Here is an 18,612-nt window from a genome sequence, read left to right on the forward strand (position 1 = left end):
ATTGAATGGTCAGATCCATATTTAGAAAAGCTTTTCACCTGTGTCTATCATTGTGGTGACAGAAGGAGGGGAGGAAACCAGCAAGCTCTTGAAGCACTTGTGGCTAGCCAAGGTGCAAAACTCCATCGAGTGGGAAGCATGTTAAGAATTAAAAACCGTAACTGTATCTACTTCCATATTCTGTTGATATAAGTTAACATCTATTAGTCACTGTGTGCTTACTCTGTGCCAGGCATTATACTAAATACATATCTAGTATTATAATATCACATAACACAATGTAATACAATACATTCACAGCAACACTCTGAGCTTTGGCTTATTATCTGTATTATTAAGAAAGAAGAAAGAGATGAGGTGGGCAGAAAGTGGAGGAGTCACAGGTTAGGTTTTTGGTATGAACAGCATAAGCTCTCTAGGTGGTGCAAAAGGTTTGCACTCCACTGCTGACCTAAAGGTTGGTGGTTCAAATCCACTCAGTGGTGTCACAGCAGAAAACGCCTGAAGATTTACTTCCATTAAAATTACACCCAAGAAAACTCTATGGAGGACAGAGCTACTCTGTAACACATGGAGTTTCAGGAGTCAGAATTGACTCAACAGCAACCAGCAACGACTAACAAGATGCAGCGTAAGGAAGACAAAACAGCAATGAATATCTAAACTGTCCCGTTGCTGAATAATATTCAACATACCATGGACTGCCAGAAGAATGAACAAATCAGTTTTAGAAGAAATACAGCCAGGATGCTCCTTAGAAGCAAGGATAGTGAGACTTGGAATAGCTTACTTTAGACACATCATCAGGAAAGACCAATTACTAGAAAAGAACATCATGTTTGGTAAAGTAGAGGGTCATTAAAAATGAGAGGAACTCTCCATAAGATGGAGTGACACAATAGCCGCACCGATGGGCTCAAATACAGCAGCGGCCGTGAAGATGACGCAGAACCAGGCAGCTTTTCGTTCTGTGATACACGAGGGCACCACAAGTCAGAGCCTACTTCACAGCGACTAACAACAACAGCATACACCGCATGACCCCGTGCACAGCACAATGGTCTTTGTTTAAAGGCTTAGGATCAACCTAACATAAAAATCGGGAGACATACGAGCAGGACTGACATCCTACTTTTGCTTCCATTCACTTGAGAGACTGAAAATTCCAGAGCTGTGGTGGCCTGAAGTCAGTTGGTCCCACTTACCTATGAAGCTGAAGTCTGGCCTTCAAGCTCAAGGGCATCAGACAGAAAAGGAGGAGAAACACCAGCACAGCCTCCATTTGGGGGCTGTCCTCTTGCTGCACATGATTAACCAGCTTCTCGCACAAACTTGAAAGGGCCGTCGCGTTACACGTCGTGCCCCACACAGTACCGACCACAGCTCATCACGAACACACAACAGGAAGACCTCCTTTCCCTCCAAGAGCAACAGAAGAACTGCAGTGATGGTTAGTCATGGAAACAAAGAGGATTCAATACAAAAATGGAGAACCAAAAGCAATTATTTTTATAAAACAGCTCCGAAAAGAAGATTTGAACTTGAGCATGGTTTGTCTAGCCAAATGAATACTTCCATCGAGGAACAGATGAAGACGACAAAGCATTCTACCCTGAGGGGAGGGGTCTCATCTGCCTGGGGTTTCCTCCTTTCTAGCTCTCTCTTGCGGAGAACTTGGACTTTGTTCTCTGTCGTAATGAGTGCTTATAAATGGTGCCAAGGCGTACCCCCCAGTTTGTGTAAATAGTGTCACAGTAAAAAAGGGTGAATGGATAAGTCATAAAGACTCCCCACAAGAAGAGGTGAGTTGTGTTGCCAGGGTCCTTAGTAATCACACCGAAAGCAAAGGTAAAATGTTGAGTAGGTTCGTAGTTAAGTCAAAATCTTTACACAAGTGGAGAAGAGAGCCAGGAGTTCTTTGCCTAGTGTCCCTTTTGGACTCCACATACAAACACACTCACAGCACACACAAGCTCTTAGCAGACTTCTTGTATACCTACTTAGCTGTACACTCAAATGTAAAACCTCAAAGACACCCAGATCTTCACGGATTTGTGATATATGTGTATTCATTAAACGTCCCTAAGGAAAAAAAAAAAAAGAATCAGAACTAGCCCAAATTTGAATCTACAGGAAGATAAACAGATGATAGATTCCTGAAAGAGAAAGTTATGCACAATGGGTGAGTGGGGGAAAGGAAGGGTATGTTGAGGTGTAGGTAAAAGTAAGTAAATAAATGAGGAAACATTGATGTTGATGGAAAAAATCAAAAGTTAAAGAAAGATAAGTAGGGTTTGAAAGGAAAAAGGAAACCAGAAAGGAAGTAAAATAAATAAGAGTATAATGAAGCATTCAAGGAAATAAAACTGAATCTAAATGAACAAGAAATGGAAATTATGAAAATGGGAGAAAGGACAATTGAAATAAATAGATGTCATTTCTATTATCACTTAATCAATTTATACATTTATAAAGGTGTCTACTATTTTATCTACTGTGGCTACCAATGTTTTAATAGTCTTATTATTCAGTTCCAGAGTGTTGTATTTAACACTTCTTTGCAGTAAATATTTTCTAGAATTTGGTTCTATCATGATGGAAACCCTGCTCAAAATAGTGTTACCAGGGGACCGACAGATTCTCAGAAACTTTGAATAGTGAGATCTTTCAGGACATCTCCATCAAAACAAAACAAAGTCTCCAGGGGAGATTTTTCTTCAGTTACATTATTAAAAACCCAAAACTCCTTCAAAGATCCAAATGCACTTAGCTCAGGTACATACCCTTGGCATCACTGTGTTCTTTCCACAGTAGCATCGTTTCTCTTCTACGGCCACTATTTTACTATCTATCTCATAAAGAGAGCAGGCACCTCTGCAGAAGTGTGCCTGTGTCACCACAGCTGAGGGAAGGTGATCGGAAGCCCACGTCCCTCTACACAGAGCCTCTGGAATGGTGTGGAGGGGAGCCAGAGGAAGAGGGAAGGGAAGACTGAGGGCAGGGAGACAGTAGCGAGAGGGCACCGACTTGAGCTGTGGGTGTAAGAGAATAAACTGGGGTTCCAGGTCCACGTGTAGGCAGGCCTCCTCTACCCTCTGCTCAGCTCCTGTCTACCCTCTGCCATGGTCAGAATGTCATCTCTCCTTTCCCTCTTTTACCTCAGACTCCTTAGAGAGTGAGCACCAAGCAGTCCCAGCTTCAGTGGGAAGCCCAGCCCAACGTTTACTGCAAGTAGAAATGCCTGTATCTAACATTACACCACTAGATCCGTGTCTTTGGGCCATTTCCATGCAGCTCAAATATTTTATTTTTCATTTTAAAAGACCCTTTCCTTTAAGTGGACTGCTTTTTTAGAAAGTATTCCACCAAACTCTAGAACATCAGTTTTCACATCTGTAAAATGAAGAAAGTGGCATAAAGTATCCTCTCAGAGATGTAAACACCTCGTTATCCAGCAATAATGAAAATAACAAAGGTGATTTATTAAATTAATATGCAAGTGGAAGTGAAGTTGAAAATTTAAGAATACTGTAAAAACATGTACAAGCTAAGCAACCTCTTCAGCGTGCAGGAGCAGACCCTGGACCTGGGCAGGCTACGCCGTATTTCTGACTGGTCCTGGTGGGCAGTTGTGGAAAGCAGGTCAGACGAGGTGTGCTACTTCACAAGGCTTGTCTACCAAACAGCAATGTGGCACAAGGTGAAAGAGCTGGTCTTAGAGGAGTCCTTTTTTGACTGGCGTCACAGAGAAAAGGCCCTTTCGCACTGACCCAGCCCCTGGCCTGATTCCCAGAAGTCAGCGAAGAGCAGGGACCGGGCATAACTCTAGCTCTGATTTTAAGGAAGTGCAGCCCCATCAGAGGTACCAAAACCAGTTAAGTCAATTCCAGCTCATGGTGACCCCATGCAGATCAGAGTAGAACTGCTCCATGGGGTTCTCAGTGGATGATTTTTCAGAAGCAGATCACCAGGCCTTTCTTCCAAGGCACCTCTGGGTGGACTCGAACCTCCAATCTTATGGTTAGCAGCCAAGCGTGTTAACTGCATTACCCAAGGACTCCCACCAGAGGTAGGGGTCCCTCAAAACACTTGGAAAATGCTAGCTCCCTAATTTGAACACCCAGAACATATTTTCATAGGGCAGATTTCCACTAGAGGACACTACAACAAGCTGCATACCTAAAGACACAAGGGAGACCCTGGACAGCAGGAGTCTGGTTTCAAAACCCTTGTAGCTACATGAGAGTTGAAAACCGACTGGAAACGCCGGCTCACCTTTGGCTGGGAGGAGCGGGCCCCCTGTGTTCTAGAGGGATGGCAGGACTGGGAGAGTTGTGGAATTTGAAGCAGAGTGTTTGGAACAGGTAACTTTCTCTAGCTTCAAGGATGAAATCTCCAAGGGCCAATTATGCTTTATTTGAGGGTTCTTTTACTTTTCCTCCCCCTCCTTCTGGTCACTTCTGCACCTAACACCCTAAGCTACGTTCCAACTTTGGTCAGGAAAGTTTTGTTTCCGCATCCCAGGAGCACAAGAAGGAGCTCACTGAACTTTAGTTTCTCAAGGGAGGAAGTCTGAATCTTCAGTGACACCCCCTTTGAGATGGTGGGTACTTTGATCCCTCTCTACGAGCTTGTGGATGTGACAGATACCTAATGCACATCCCAACTTCTTCCTTCCATCACCCATCCCCACATCCCCCTGTGCTGTGGCTCCTGGATCAGGCAACTCGGGGAGCATGGGGGAGCCATGTGGTGCAGCCCTGGGCAGATGTCCCTTTCCACTGGGCCACTTCCCACGTTGGAACCTCTTGCCCCGCATCCTGAAACATTCCCAGAACTTTCGCCTTTCACTTTACTGTAAGGAAGATGGATCTCTCCTGTTTTTTACTTCGAAATTTGCATGCTCAAAATCTTTAATGAAAGTACAACCATCCCATGTAAAAAAAAAAAAAAGGTCGTGAGTGTGTTAGGCGTGTGCAACGAGACCTGCAGAGGCATAATGCATCCACCTCCCCCGAGTGGGAGTACAGATTCCCCTGGTGTACATTGTTAATATGGAGACCTCCAAGCTGCTCTGTCCCATGCTCGGCAGTCTGGCGTTGCCCCATGAAAACAGGCTTGTTATGATCTCTTCTCCCTGCTGATTCTGGGAGCTATGGCCATGGCTTCGTCTCTTGGTCAATGGTCTGAGGACTGCTCCCTAAGCACAATAACAGTCAGCCTGGGGGTGGGAGGGCTACTCTTGTGAGTGTTGGAGTTGGAGGGAGACGTGTGCTTAGAGCCCAAGTTAGCTCTGGACTCTAGAAAGGGAACAGCAGGGAAAGCAAGGGGAGGAGAGGAAGGGAGGGCAGGGGAGGAGGAGAGAAGGAAAAGAAAAAGCTGCTTTCTAGCCCCTCACCTTTAATATTTGGAATTTATTTTTTCGTGTGGCATATAGTAGGGAAAATGATGTTTCTTTTATATGCCAGGAAAATCTTAAAAAAAAATAACAAAAACAAAACTTAAAAAGCACAAATTATAGAATAAAAAAGTAACTAATATGATTAAATAAAAATGAAAGATCTCTGTTCAACAAAGGACACTGTGGACAAAGTTACAGTGAAATGACAAATTTAAGGAACATATTTGCAATGGTTAAAACAGAAAGGGACAAATATCTGTAATATACCTACCATCAAGGAAAAGACAGAAAATCCAATGGACAAATGGGCAAAGAAAATGAACAGGCGGCATAAGAGAAGTAGAAAGCCAAAGGTTAACTATTGGATTCACTCAGCAATGTTTATTGTGCTCCTGCTCTGAGACGGGCACTATTCTAGACACTTGGTCTACCTTTGTGAACAAGACAGAGCTTTGCCCTTGAGGATTTACATTGCAGAAGGAGAGACAGACAACAAAAAATAAATATTTAAAATATAAGTAAGTCACAAAGTATACTAGAAGGAATACATTCTTTGGAAAAAAATATAGGGGCAGGAGGAATGAGAGTGAGGAACAGTGAGGACATGTTCAGTAATAAATAGGACATGGAAGCCTCATGGACAAGGTGAGAGTTGAATGAAGAACTGAAGGAGATGAGGAAGAAGACAGCTGAGGAAAGAGTGCCTCAGACGGAGGAAACACAGAAAACAAAGGCTCTGTCCACTGCAACGTCTTTGACTTGTACTGAGTGATAAGGGAGAGCCATTCGCTGAAGGTTTGAACAGAGAAAGGACATGCATTGACTTACGTTTTGAAGGGGTCTCTCTGGCTGTTGCATTGAGAGTAGACTAGGGAGACAAGGGTGGAAGCACAGAGGCTTGTTGGAGGCTAGGGCAGTAATCCAGTGGCAGATGATGAGGCTCAACCTGAGTGCTCAGAGTGGAGGGGACAAGGAGTGATCATGCTCTGTAGAGTTCGGAAACTAGGGACAATAGGATTTTCTTGCAGATTTAATTCAGATATAAGAAAAAGGGACTCCCAGGGTGGTGCAAACCGTTAAGCATTCAACTGCTAGCCAACAGGTTGGAGGTTCAAGTCTACACAGAAGTACCTCAGAAGAAAGGCCTGGTGAGCTACTTTCAAAAAACCAGTCACTGAAAACCCTACGGAGCACAGCTGACACATATGGGTTTGCCGTGAGCTGGGAGTCAACTCAGCAGCAGCTGGTTTATGAGGAAAAGGGAGGGGTCAATGGCTAACCCCCAGCAATGATGGTGTTACCATGAGCCAAGCCAGGAAAACCAAACGACCAAACCCAGTGCCGTGGAGTCGATTCCAACATAGCGAGCCAGGGAAGGCCTGAATATAAGCCGTCTGAGGTGCGAGCGGGTGGAACCAGGCGGTCAGCCCACGAAGACTTGCTCATGCTGATTAGTTATCACAGTAATGCAAAATTAAACATCACTGAGACTTTAGGGAGCCCTGGTGGCACGGTGGTTAAGAGCTCGGCTGGTAACCACGAGATTGGTAGTGTGAATCCACCAGCCGCTCCTTGGAAACCCTGTGGGGCAGTTCTGTGCTGTCCTATATGGTTGCTATGAGTCCCAATCCACTCAACAAGTATGACCTATAGACTGGAAAATTCTAAAGTGGAATTCTGCCAAGTGTTGAGGTCGCGGTATATGGGAACCCTCATGACTGAAGTGGGAGCGTAGGCTTGTGAAGCCATTTCTCAGACCGATATCTACGACCAATTCCTTGGCTCCTTTAATATGCCCCACGGAAATCCTCACACAGGCCCTGAAGGGAGCATGTGTTATGACGCTCACCACACAGCTGTGTGTGGGGATGAGAAGCGGAAGCCAAGGGTAAAATGACCCGAAGGCAAGGGATTGCTATGAAGAGCTGGAATTAAGGGACTAGGAGCATGAATGGATCTTAAAAATACAGTGTTGAATGAAAAAATGTGATACTGAATGAGATTGTTAACAATACACTTCATGTCTTAAAAATACAAGCAGTCCCAGGGTTACCAACACCTGACTAAAAGCAGCACGCTTTTAAGAACCAACCCCCGTAAAAAACCAAACCAAACCCAGTGCTGTCGTGTCGATTCCGACTCATAGCGACCCTACAGGACAGAGTAGAACTGCCCCATAGGGTTTCCAAGGAGCGCCTGGCGGATTCGAACTGCTGACCCTTTGGTTAGCAGCTATAGCACTTAACCACTACGCCACCAGGGGGGCTATTATATTAAAAGTTCAGGGTACTTACAACGGTGAGTAATAACGAACAGGCGCCACTTTGCAATGCACATCAGAACATTGTTATTATTACTGTATTATTATGCTGAAGACAGTGCAATGTATCTGGAAGTGTTTCTTTAATGTTTTTTATGCATAGAAGGGTACACTTTATACTAAGACATTTTTAGTTTTTTATTTTTTTCTTATTTTTATTGTGCTTTAAGTGAAAGTTTACAGTTTGAGTCAGTTGCTTACACAAAACCTTATACACACGTTGTTATGTGACCCTAGCTGTTCCCCCTACAATGAGACAGCACACTCTTCCTCTCCACCCTGTATTTCCTGTGTCCGTTCAACCAGCTCCTGTCCCCCTCTGCCTGCTCATCTCACCTCCAGACAGCAACTGCACACATAGTCCCATGTGTCTACTCGAGCTAAGAAGCATGCTCTTCACAAGTATCATTTTTTGTCTTATACTCCAGTCTAATCCTAGCCTGAAGAGTTGGCTTTGAGAATGGTTTTAGTTTTGGGCTATCAGAAAGTCTGGGGGCCATGACTTCTGGGGTCCCTGCAGTCTCAGTCAGACCATTAAGTCTGGTCTTTTAACACAAATTTGAAGTCTTGCATTCCACTGTTCTCCTGCTCCATAAGGGATTCTCTGTTGTGTTCCCTGTCAGGGCAGTCATTGGCAGTAGCCAAGCACCATCTAGTTCTTCCGGTCTCAGGCTGATGGAGTCTCTGGTTTTACACGGCCCTTCCTTTCTCTCGGGCTCATATTTTCCTTGTGTCTTTGGCGTTCTTCACTCTTCTTTGCTCCAGGTGGGTTGAGACTAATTGATGCATATTAGGTGGTCACTTGCTAGCTTTGAAGATCCCAGACGCCACTCAACAAAGTGGGATGCAGAAGGTTTTCTTCATATACTTTGTTCTGTCAATTGACCTAGATGTCCCTGAAATCATGGTCCTCAGGCCCCAACCCTGCTACTCTATCTCTCTGAGTGTTTGGTTGTATTCAGGAAACTTCTTAGCTTTTGGATTAGTCAAGTTGTGCTGACTTCACCTGTACTGTGTATTGTCCTTCCTTTCAACTAAAATAATTCTTGTCTACCATCTAGTTAGTTAACACTCCTGTCCCTCCCTCCTCACCTCCATAACCACCATAGAATGTTTTCTTCTGTTTTTAAACTATTTCTTGAGTTCTTATAGTAGTGGTCTCGTACAATAGTTGTCCTTTTGTGACTGACTTATCTCACTCAGCATAATGCCTTCCAGATTCATCCATGTTATGAGATGTTTCATGGATTCATCATTGTTCTTTACCGTTGTACAGTATTCCATTGTGTGAATATACCATAATTTGTTTATCCATTCAACCACTGATGAGCACCTAGGTTGTTTCCGTCTTTTTGGTATTATAAACAGTGCTGCAGTGAACACGGGTGTGTATATGTCTATTCATGTGAAGGCTCTTAATTCTCTAGGATTTATTCCAAGGAATGAGATTGCTTATCATCAGTAGTTCTGTTTCTAGCTTTTAAGGAAGTGCCAAATCAATTTCCAAAGTGGTTGTATCATTTTACATTCCCATCAACAGTGTATAAGTGTTCCAGTCTCTCCAGGACCTCTCTAACATTTATTATTTTGTGTTTTTTGGATTAACTCCGGCTCGTTGGAATGAGATGATACCTCGCTGTAGTTTTAATTTGCATTTCTCTATTGACTAACGATCATGAGCATTTCCTCCTGTATTTGTTAGCAGCCTGAATGTCTTCTTTAGTGGAGTGTCTGCTCATATCCTTTGCCCATTTTTAAACTGGGTTATTTGTCTTTTTATTGTGGAGGTTTTGCAGTATCTTATAGATTTTAGAGATTAGACTGATCAGATTTGTCGTAGCCAAAATTTTTTTCTGTAGGTTGTCTTTTTACTCTTATGGTGAAGTCTTTGGATGACCACAAGTGTTTGATTTTTAGGAGCTCCCAGTTATCTAGTTTCTCTTCTGGTGTTTGTGCGTTGTTAGTAATGATTCGTATGCTGTTTATGCCATGTATTAAGGCTCCTACCGTTAACCCTATTTTTTCTTCCATGATCTTTATCCTTTTAGATTTTATATTTAGATCTTTCATCCATTTTGAGTTACTTTTTGCTCATGGTGTGAGGTATGGGTCTTGTTTCATTTTCTCATAGATGGATATCCAGTTATGTCAGCACCATTTGTTAAAGAGGCTGTCTTTTCCCCATTTAAGGGACTTTGAGCATTTGTCAAATACCAGCTTCTCATAAGCCGGTGAATTTATGTCTGGGTTCTCAATTCTGTTCCGTTGGTCTATGTATCTGTTGTTGTACCAGTACCAGGATGTTTTGACTACTGTGAGGGTATAATAGGCTCTAAAATCAGGTAGTGCGAGGCTTCCCACTTTGTTTTTCTTTTTCAGTAATGCTTTACGTATCCGGAGTCTCTTTCCTTTCCATATGAAGTCGGTGATTTGTTTCTCCATCTCGTTAAAAAATGCCATTGGAATTTGGATTGGGATTGCATTGTCTCTGGGTAGAATAGACTTTTTCACAATGTTGAGTCGTCCTATCCGTGAGCAAGGTATGTTTTTCCACTCATGTAGGTCTCTTTTGGTTTCTTACAGTAGTGTCTTGTAGTTTTCTTTGTATAGGTCTTTTAAGTCTCTGGTTAGATTTATTCCTGAAGTATTTTATCTTCTTGGGGGCTATTGTAAATGGTATTGATTTGGTGATTTCTTTTTCAACGTTCTCTTTGTTGGTATAGGAGAATCCAACTGATTTTTGTATGTTTATCTTGTATCCTGATACTTTGCTGAAATCTTCTATTAGTTCCAGTAGTTTCCTTGTGCATTCTTTAGGGTTTTCTGTGTATAAGATCATCTCATCTGCAAATAGAGATACTTTTACTTCTCCATTACCAATTTGGATGCCCTTTATTTCTTTTTCTAGCCTAATTGCTCTGGCTAGGACCTCCAACAAAATGTTGAATAAGAGCGGTGATAAAGGACATCCTTGTCTGGTTCCCATTCTCAAGTGGAACGCTTTCAGGCTCTCTCCATTTACAATGATGTTGGCTGTTGGCTTTGTATAAATGCCCTTTATTATGTTGAGAAATTTCCCTCCTATTTCTATTTTGCCAAGAGCTTTTATCATGAACGAGTGTTGGACTTTGTCAAATGCCTTTTCTGCATCAATTGATAGGATCATGTCATTCTTGTCTTTTGTTTGGTTTATGTGGTGGATTCCATTTACTGTTTTTCTAATACTGAACCATCCCTGCATACCTGGTTTTGAATCCTACTTGTTCACGGTGAATTATTTTTTTGGTACGTTGTTTAATTCTATTGGCTAGAATTTTGTTGAGGATTTTTGTGTCTATGTTCATGAGGGATATTGGCCTGTAATATTCTTTTTTTGTGGTGTTTTTAGCTGGTTTTGGTATCTGGGTTATGCTGGCTTCATAGAATGGGTTTGGGAGTATTCCATCCTTTTCTATGCTCTGAAATACCTTCAGTAGTAGTGGTGTTAACTCGTCCCTGAACGTTTGGTAGAATTCTCCAGCGAAGCTGTCAGGGCCAGAGTTTTCTTTTCTTGGAAGTTTTTAAAATTACCTTTTCAATCTCTTTTGTTATAGGTTTATTTAGTTGTTCTACCTCCATTTGTGTTAGTTTAGGTAGGTAGTGTGTTTCCAGAATTTTGTCCATTTCCTCAGGTTTTCAAATTTGTTAGAGTTCCTACCACTTTTTATAGTATTCTGTTATGATCTTTTAATTTCAGTTGTGTCTGTTGTGATATCACCCATCTCATTTCTTATCCAGGTTATTTGCTTCCTCTCCTGTTTTTCTCTTTGCAGTTTGGCCAATGGTTTATCAATTTTATTGATCTTTTCAAAGAACAAGCTTTTGGTCTTGTTAACACTTTCAGCTGTTTTTCTGTTCTCTATTTCATTTACTTCTGCTCTAATTTTTATTTTTTGCTTTCTTCTGGTGCCCGAGGGTTTCTTTTGCTGTTCTCTTTCTGTTTGCTCAAGTTGTTGTGTTAATTCTTTGATTTTGGCCCTTTCTTCTTCTTGGATGTGTGCATTTATTGGTATAAATTGACCTCTGAGTGCTGCTTTTGCTGTGTCCCAAAGGTTCTGGTAGGATGTTTTTTCATTCTCATTTGATTCTGTGCATTTCTTTATTCCGTTCTTAAGCTCTTCTATAACCCAATAGTTTTTTAGCAAGGTGTTGTTCAGTTTCGGTATGTCTGATTTTTTTTCTTTGCTTTTTCTATTACTGATTTCTACTTTTATGGCTTCACGGTCAGAAAAGGTGCTTTGTAATATTTTGATGTTTTGGATTCTGTTAAGGCTTGCTTTATGGCCTCATATGTGGTCTATTCTGGAGAATGTTTCGTGTGTGTTGGAAAAGAAAGTATACTTGGCTGCTGTTGGGTGGAGTGTTCTGTATATGTCTATGAGATCATGTTGTTTGATTGTGGCATTTAGATCTTTTGTGCCTTTACTGAGCTTCTTTCTGGATGTTCTGTCCTTCATCGAAAGTGGTGTGTTGAAGTCTCCTAGTATTATCGTGGAGCTGTCTATCTCCCTTTTCAATGCTGTTAGAGTTCATTCTATGTACTTTGGAGCCCTGCTGTAGGGTGCATAAATATTTATCACGGTTATGTCCTCCTGACGTATTGACCCTTTAATCATTATATAGTGTCCTTCCTTATCCTTTGTGGTGGATTTAACTTTAAAGTCTATTTTGTCAGAAATTAATATTGCCATTCCTGCTCTTTTTTGATTGTTGCTTGTTTGATATATTTTTTCCATCCTTTGAGTTTTAGTTTGTGTCTTTAAGTCTAAGGTGTTTCTCTTATAGGCAGCATATAGATGGATCATTTTTTTTAATTTATTTTGCCACTCTATTAACACACTTAGTCCATTTACATTCAGTGCAATTACTTGTAGGTACAAGTTTAGTGCTGTCATTTTGATCTTCTGTGTGTCTGTGTGTGTTGTTGACAGTGTCTTTGTTCCACTTAATTTTCTGTGCTGAGTCGTTTTTCTTTATTATTTTCTTTCCCTTTTTTTCATTGTTGATTTTGTATTTGCTGAGATTTTATGTTTTTCTTGTTTTTTAAATTGATGTGTAGGATTGTTAGTTTCCTTTGTCGTTACCTTAAGATTTACTCCTATTTTTCTAAGTTTAAACTAATCTTTTCTTTCTTTATATGGCCTTGACTTCCTCTCCATATGAAAGATCCATGACTGCATTTTTTAGTCCCTCTTTTTTTTAATTTAATGTTGTCATCTTTATAATGATATTTCTTTCTCTGTTTTGAGCATTTTAGCTTTGATTTATTTTTGTGATCTACCTATCTGGGTTGGTATCTCGTTGCTCTGTCCTGTGTGCTAGTTTCAGGTTGTTATCTGATGTTACTGACTTTCTAACCAGAGGACTCCCTTTAGCATTTTCTGTAATTTTGGCTTGGTTTTTGCAAATCCCCTAAAGCTCTATTTGTATGGAAATGTCCTAATTTTGTGATCATATTTGAGAGACAGTTTTGTTGGATATATATTTCTTGGCTGCAATTTTTTTTTCTTTCAATGTTTTATATATGCCATCCCATTGCCTTCTTGCCTGCATGGCTTCTGCTGAGTAGTCCGAGCTTATTCTTATTGACTTTCCTTTGTAGGTGACTTTTCTTTTATCCCTAGCTGCTCTTAAAATTCTCTATCTTTGATTTTGCCAAGTTTGATTATAATATCACTTGGTGACTTTCTTTTGGGGTCTACCTTGTCTGGGCTTTGATGAACATATTGGATAGATATTTTCCCATCTTTCACAATATCAGGGAAGTTTTCTGCCAATAAATCTTCAACAATTCTCTCTGTATTTTCTGTTATTCCCCCTCCCACACCCATTCTGGCACTCCAATCACTAAGAAGTTATTCCTCTTGATAGAGTCCCACATAATTCTTAAGTTTTCTTCATTTTTTAAAATTCCTTTATCTGATTTTTCCTCAGATATGTTGGTGCCAAGTGCATTATTGTCAGTCTCACTAATTCTGACTTCCATTGCCTCAATTCTGCTCTTATGATTTTCTATTGAATTGTCTAATCCTGAAATTTTATTGTTACTCTTCTGAATTTCTGTTTGCTTTCTCTCTACAGATTCTAGCAGCCTATTAAATTTGTCATTATGTTCTTGCCTAGTCTGTGTAAGTTGCTTTGATATTTTGTCTGTAAAAAAAAAAAAAAAATTTTTTTTTTTTTTTTATGCTGCTTGGCTTGTTCTGCTTTTTGCCTGATCTCCTTCCTGATGTCTTGAAGAGTTCTGTATATTAATCTTTTGTATTCTACCTCCAGTAATTCCAGGAAGTTATCTTCCTCTAGAAGATTTCTTTAATCTTTGTTTTGGGAGCTTGCTGAAGTCTCTTTATGTGGTTTTACATTGACTGTTGTCTCCAAGCCATCAATAAGTTATTTTATTTGTTTATTTTATGTTTTCTTACTATGTCCTAGCTTCTTGTTTTGTTTTGTTTTGATACACCCAAATAGGCTGCTCGAGTGAGCTAGTTTGATTATTGGTGCCTTTGAAGCTCTGATGTCCTGTTACCGGGGGGTTAGAGCCGTTACTAGGTATGTGAGCCCAGGGTTCCTTTAACGTTCCTGTATGGATTCAGCTCAGGTGTCCAGATAGTCAGTCACCAAGTGTGTGGTGCCGGCCTTCACCTACAGTCCAAGACGAATGGGGGTGATTGGTAAAAGCACAGGTATCTGGGTACAGTAGTGGGTCATGTGCTGAGCAAGGCATGAGACTAACAACTTTCCCCTAGTGTCTGTGAGGAAAGCATATCCCTGTTCTCTAGAGCACATAGGTTGGTGGGTTTTGCATCTGGACTATAGGTACCCAATACTGTTGGCTTTAAGGACTGGGAGGCACCACTTACTCTTGGGCCCCTGTCACAGGTGGCTAGATGTTGTGCATAGAGCCAGCAGTCCTCAGGCCCCTGATGTGGATAGGTGAGGACCCTGCTTAGTGGGCAGAGCAGTGTCAAATGCCATGAATCTGCCACTCCTGCTTATAGCTGATACAATCGAAAATCGGCTTCAAGTATATACCCTGGTGGCGTGGTGGTTAAGTGCTACAGCTGCTAACCAAAGGGTCAGTAGTTCAAATCCACCAGGTGCTCCTTGGAAACTCTATGGGGCAGTTCTACTCTGTCCTGTAGGGTTGCTATGAGTCAGAATGGACTCAACGGCACTGGGTTTGGTTTTTTGGTTTACTGTGCTAATGAGGCCCTACACTGATGAAATGAGCCCACACAGGTCTTTGCGCAGATGAAAGGCATTCAAAGTTCTTGGACCTCTTATGCCTGTGCCTAGGCAAAGGAACTGTTTCCATCAAATTCCTGGCTTAGGAGAGCCAGTAGATTACTTTTCCCCTGTTTGTTAATTTGTTCCTTCTCCATGACTGGGAGAATGGTTCAGGGTGAATGCAGTGTCCTTCTTCTGGACCAGGGGATGCAGCCGGCTGGGATCCAGAGCAGAGCAGGAAGGGAGCAGATAAGTGAGTATTTTTGGATCCCAGTAGGTTAAGTGCAGGTACTTGTTGTTTGCCAGTTGAGGGCCTCTTCTTGCTTGTTCTGGAGGGTTGAGCAGACTCTTTGCCATTCAGCCTCTCCTGATGTCTAAAACACATCCAGAACACCTCTGCTTGCCTCACCACACTCACAGCAAAGGGATCAGCCTGTGGGGTGCAAGTTCCCGCCAGGTCAAGTCTGGCAACTCCTCATTGCTTCTGAACTGTTTCTCCCTCTGCTACTCAGTCTGATTCCTCAACTTTGCCTTTGATGTTCAAGGTTTCCAGCTTGTTATATATAATCAATTTACTTGGTTTTTGGGGGAAGTCTTTGTTGTAAGAGGGTTCACAGGAAGCATCTGACTACTCTGCCATCTTGGCCCCACCTCCACTAAGACAAACATTTGACTAACTGACATGAGACATGAATCATACCTAACTGTTCTGACTTACATACAAATTCGACTTAAAGACAAATTTGGGAATGGAACTCATTCATAATCAAGGGACTGCCTGTACATAAATGTACTCTTGAACATAATTATAGACAATAAACTCACTAGAATAGTTGCCTATAGGGCAAGGAAGAAATTGGAGTGAAACTGGGATAAAAGAGAATTAATTAATCAATTTTTAAGCATTACTAAGCCTGGCCTTGTGCAGGCCATAGTGTTACATTAACTGAGGAGTATGACTAACCGATTAAGTCAACTCTGCATCTGAGGTTGAAAAAAAAAAAAAAAAAACCCTTATTTTCCAGAATCCTAAATTCCAATATACATGGTCTATTTTTTTATATATACTCCATAATTGACAGCCCCCTACAATAGTAAAATAAGTTTTGATCAACAAGTTATGCCATCAGCAGGCATCTATTATCATTGATAAGGCACTGGGAATACACATGTGACAAAGTCCACAGTCCCTGCTTTCATGAAGTTCCATTCCAACCGGTGAGGAATATTTTGACCTTCCCAGGGTGGGAACCTGGGTTTTCCTCTTTTAAAAAATGGGAGATCAAGACACCTTTATTTATGAGAATTCTGTTAGTATTGAACTGTTTTACATAGAATTTTTACCAGAGTTATTCATATTGCTAATCTATAAAAAGGATTCAAATTTTCTGGTGAAAGGAAGTGTTTATTACTAAAGTAGATAAATCTCAGATTTTATAACAGAAAGCACACATAGGTCTTTTATCCATCAGTTTGTACCACTTGTAGAAAAATACATTTTGCTTTTGTAGGTGTTTAGCTGTTTTCTCCCAATCCTTGTTAGAAGAGCAATGTGCTTGGAATGTTGTGGGGTGGGGGTGGTGGGAGAGGATGAGATGCAGATGGAGAAGCAGGCAGCAGCTTACTGTAAGAAGGTAGAGATGCGACTTGATTTATTTTCTAAGATAAAAATGTCCTCTGTAGGTCAAATGACCCAGGTTCTTCAACAAATAAACTGTAAGGAAAAGAAATGGATGGAGGAGACTTACAAGTTTAAAGAAACTTAAAAGACATATGAAGTTGAAACAAAGGGGAAGACTTAACTACATTCCTAGGGATGCTCACTTGGTGATAAAGCCATAAAGAAAGGCAAGAAGGCAAGTAGAGCTTTAGAAATGTCGGGGAGGGGTGGTTGTTGTTGATTAGAACAGGACACATGGGAGCACTTTTAGGGCTTCTGGAAGCTCTATTTTTTTCACCTGAGTGGTGGTGACAAGGGGGTTTGTCTTAGAATAATTCACTAAGCTACACATTTGTTTAGTGTGGTTTTCTGTCTTTTATGCTTTACTTTAGAACATAAAGCAAAATCAAGCAATAATGTTAAAAATTAAATTTGCTTTGTGAAGACCATAAAGTTGAAAAGAGAAAGGCCAGTTGGGAACGTCCTATTGCAGCAGTCAATGACTTACAAGGAAAAAAAAAAGTGGTTGCTTTCAGTAGGCTTTTATTAGTGGATATGGATGATGTAAAGTGACGAGATTGAGCTGATATTTTGCTGATAAAGTTAATGGACTCAATTGATGGATTGAGCATGAAAGAAAGGAGGCAAGAATGACTGAATGCTTGACATTTTGTAAGGAAAGGGTTTGGGGTAAAGGAAAGGGATAGCTTGGAGCACAAGAAACAAGCATACTAGCTCCATTTCAGTTATGTTAAGAATGAGGCTTCTATTATATAAGTGAAGGTGTTGAACAAGAAATTGGATGCAAGTCTTTGGAGCCCTGTAAAAATTTTTGTCTGGATTGGAGCTTTAGGAAAAGAAGAAGGAGAGGAAGAGAGAAGGATAAGGGAGAGGTAGGGAAGGAAAAGAAAAAGAAGAAGAAAAGGAAGAAGAACCATCTCAGCATACATGTATGTTTTTTTTTTAAGCCATAGAACTGAGTGAGATCATCTGAGAAGACACAGAACAAGATTCCGCTATAGCTACAGTAGTAGAAAAAAAAAGTTTTTTTTTTTTTTGATGTGGGAGTGATATTATACTTAGCTCTATAATTCTGTCCTAAAAAAAATTCTACAAAATATTTTAATATCTACTGTATGCCATTGTTCTGCTCAATATCTTCCATGTATTATCTGTAATCTTCAAAATGACCACACATCCTGAATGCCATGACATTTGTTCTGGCTGAAATGGCAGAGACATGAAGCAGATTTTTCAAAGCCATGCTGCTGGTGAAGGGTGGGGTCAAACATTGAAGCATGACTATCCTCACTCGAAGCTCTTCACTCTGCCCACATTACATTCTTGAAACAAAGAAGAATACCAACTCTAGGAGGACAGTCTACAAAGCAGACCTGAGTTTAACCATTTGAAGAATTTTTTTAACATATGAATAGTAGGACAACACCACCTATCTGTCAGTTTGTCTTACTATAGTGGCTTGAGTGTTGCTATGATACTAAAAGATATGCCACCAATATTTCAAATCCTGGAAGGGTCACTCCTGGTGGACGGGTTTAAGTAGCACTTCCAGACTAAAACAGACGGGGAATAAAGTTCTGGTGATCTACTTCTGAAATTAGTGCATGAAGACCTTATGGATCAAATAGAATATTGCTTGATGTAGCGCTGGAAGATGAGCCCACCAAGCTGACAGACATTCAAAATAAACAGTGGCCACGACAATGGACTCTAGCATACATATGACCATGAAGATGGCACAGGACTGGGCAACGTTTCGTTCTGTTGTAGGTGGGGTCACCATGAGCTGGAGCCAACTCCACAGCAACTAACAACAACAAATAGTAGGGCAGGGATGCATGAGCAGAACTGTGATGAGGAAAGGCAGTGCACAAAAATGTGTTCATCTGGTCTACAGTGTCAACACTATGAGGAGAATGGTCATATCAATCGATTCTTCTTTGT

The sequence above is a fragment of the Elephas maximus genome, chromosome 8 (genome assembly GCF_024166365.1).
Source record: "Elephas maximus indicus isolate mEleMax1 chromosome 8, mEleMax1 primary haplotype, whole genome shotgun sequence".
Classification (NCBI taxonomy): Eukaryota; Metazoa; Chordata; class Mammalia; order Proboscidea; family Elephantidae; genus Elephas; species Elephas maximus.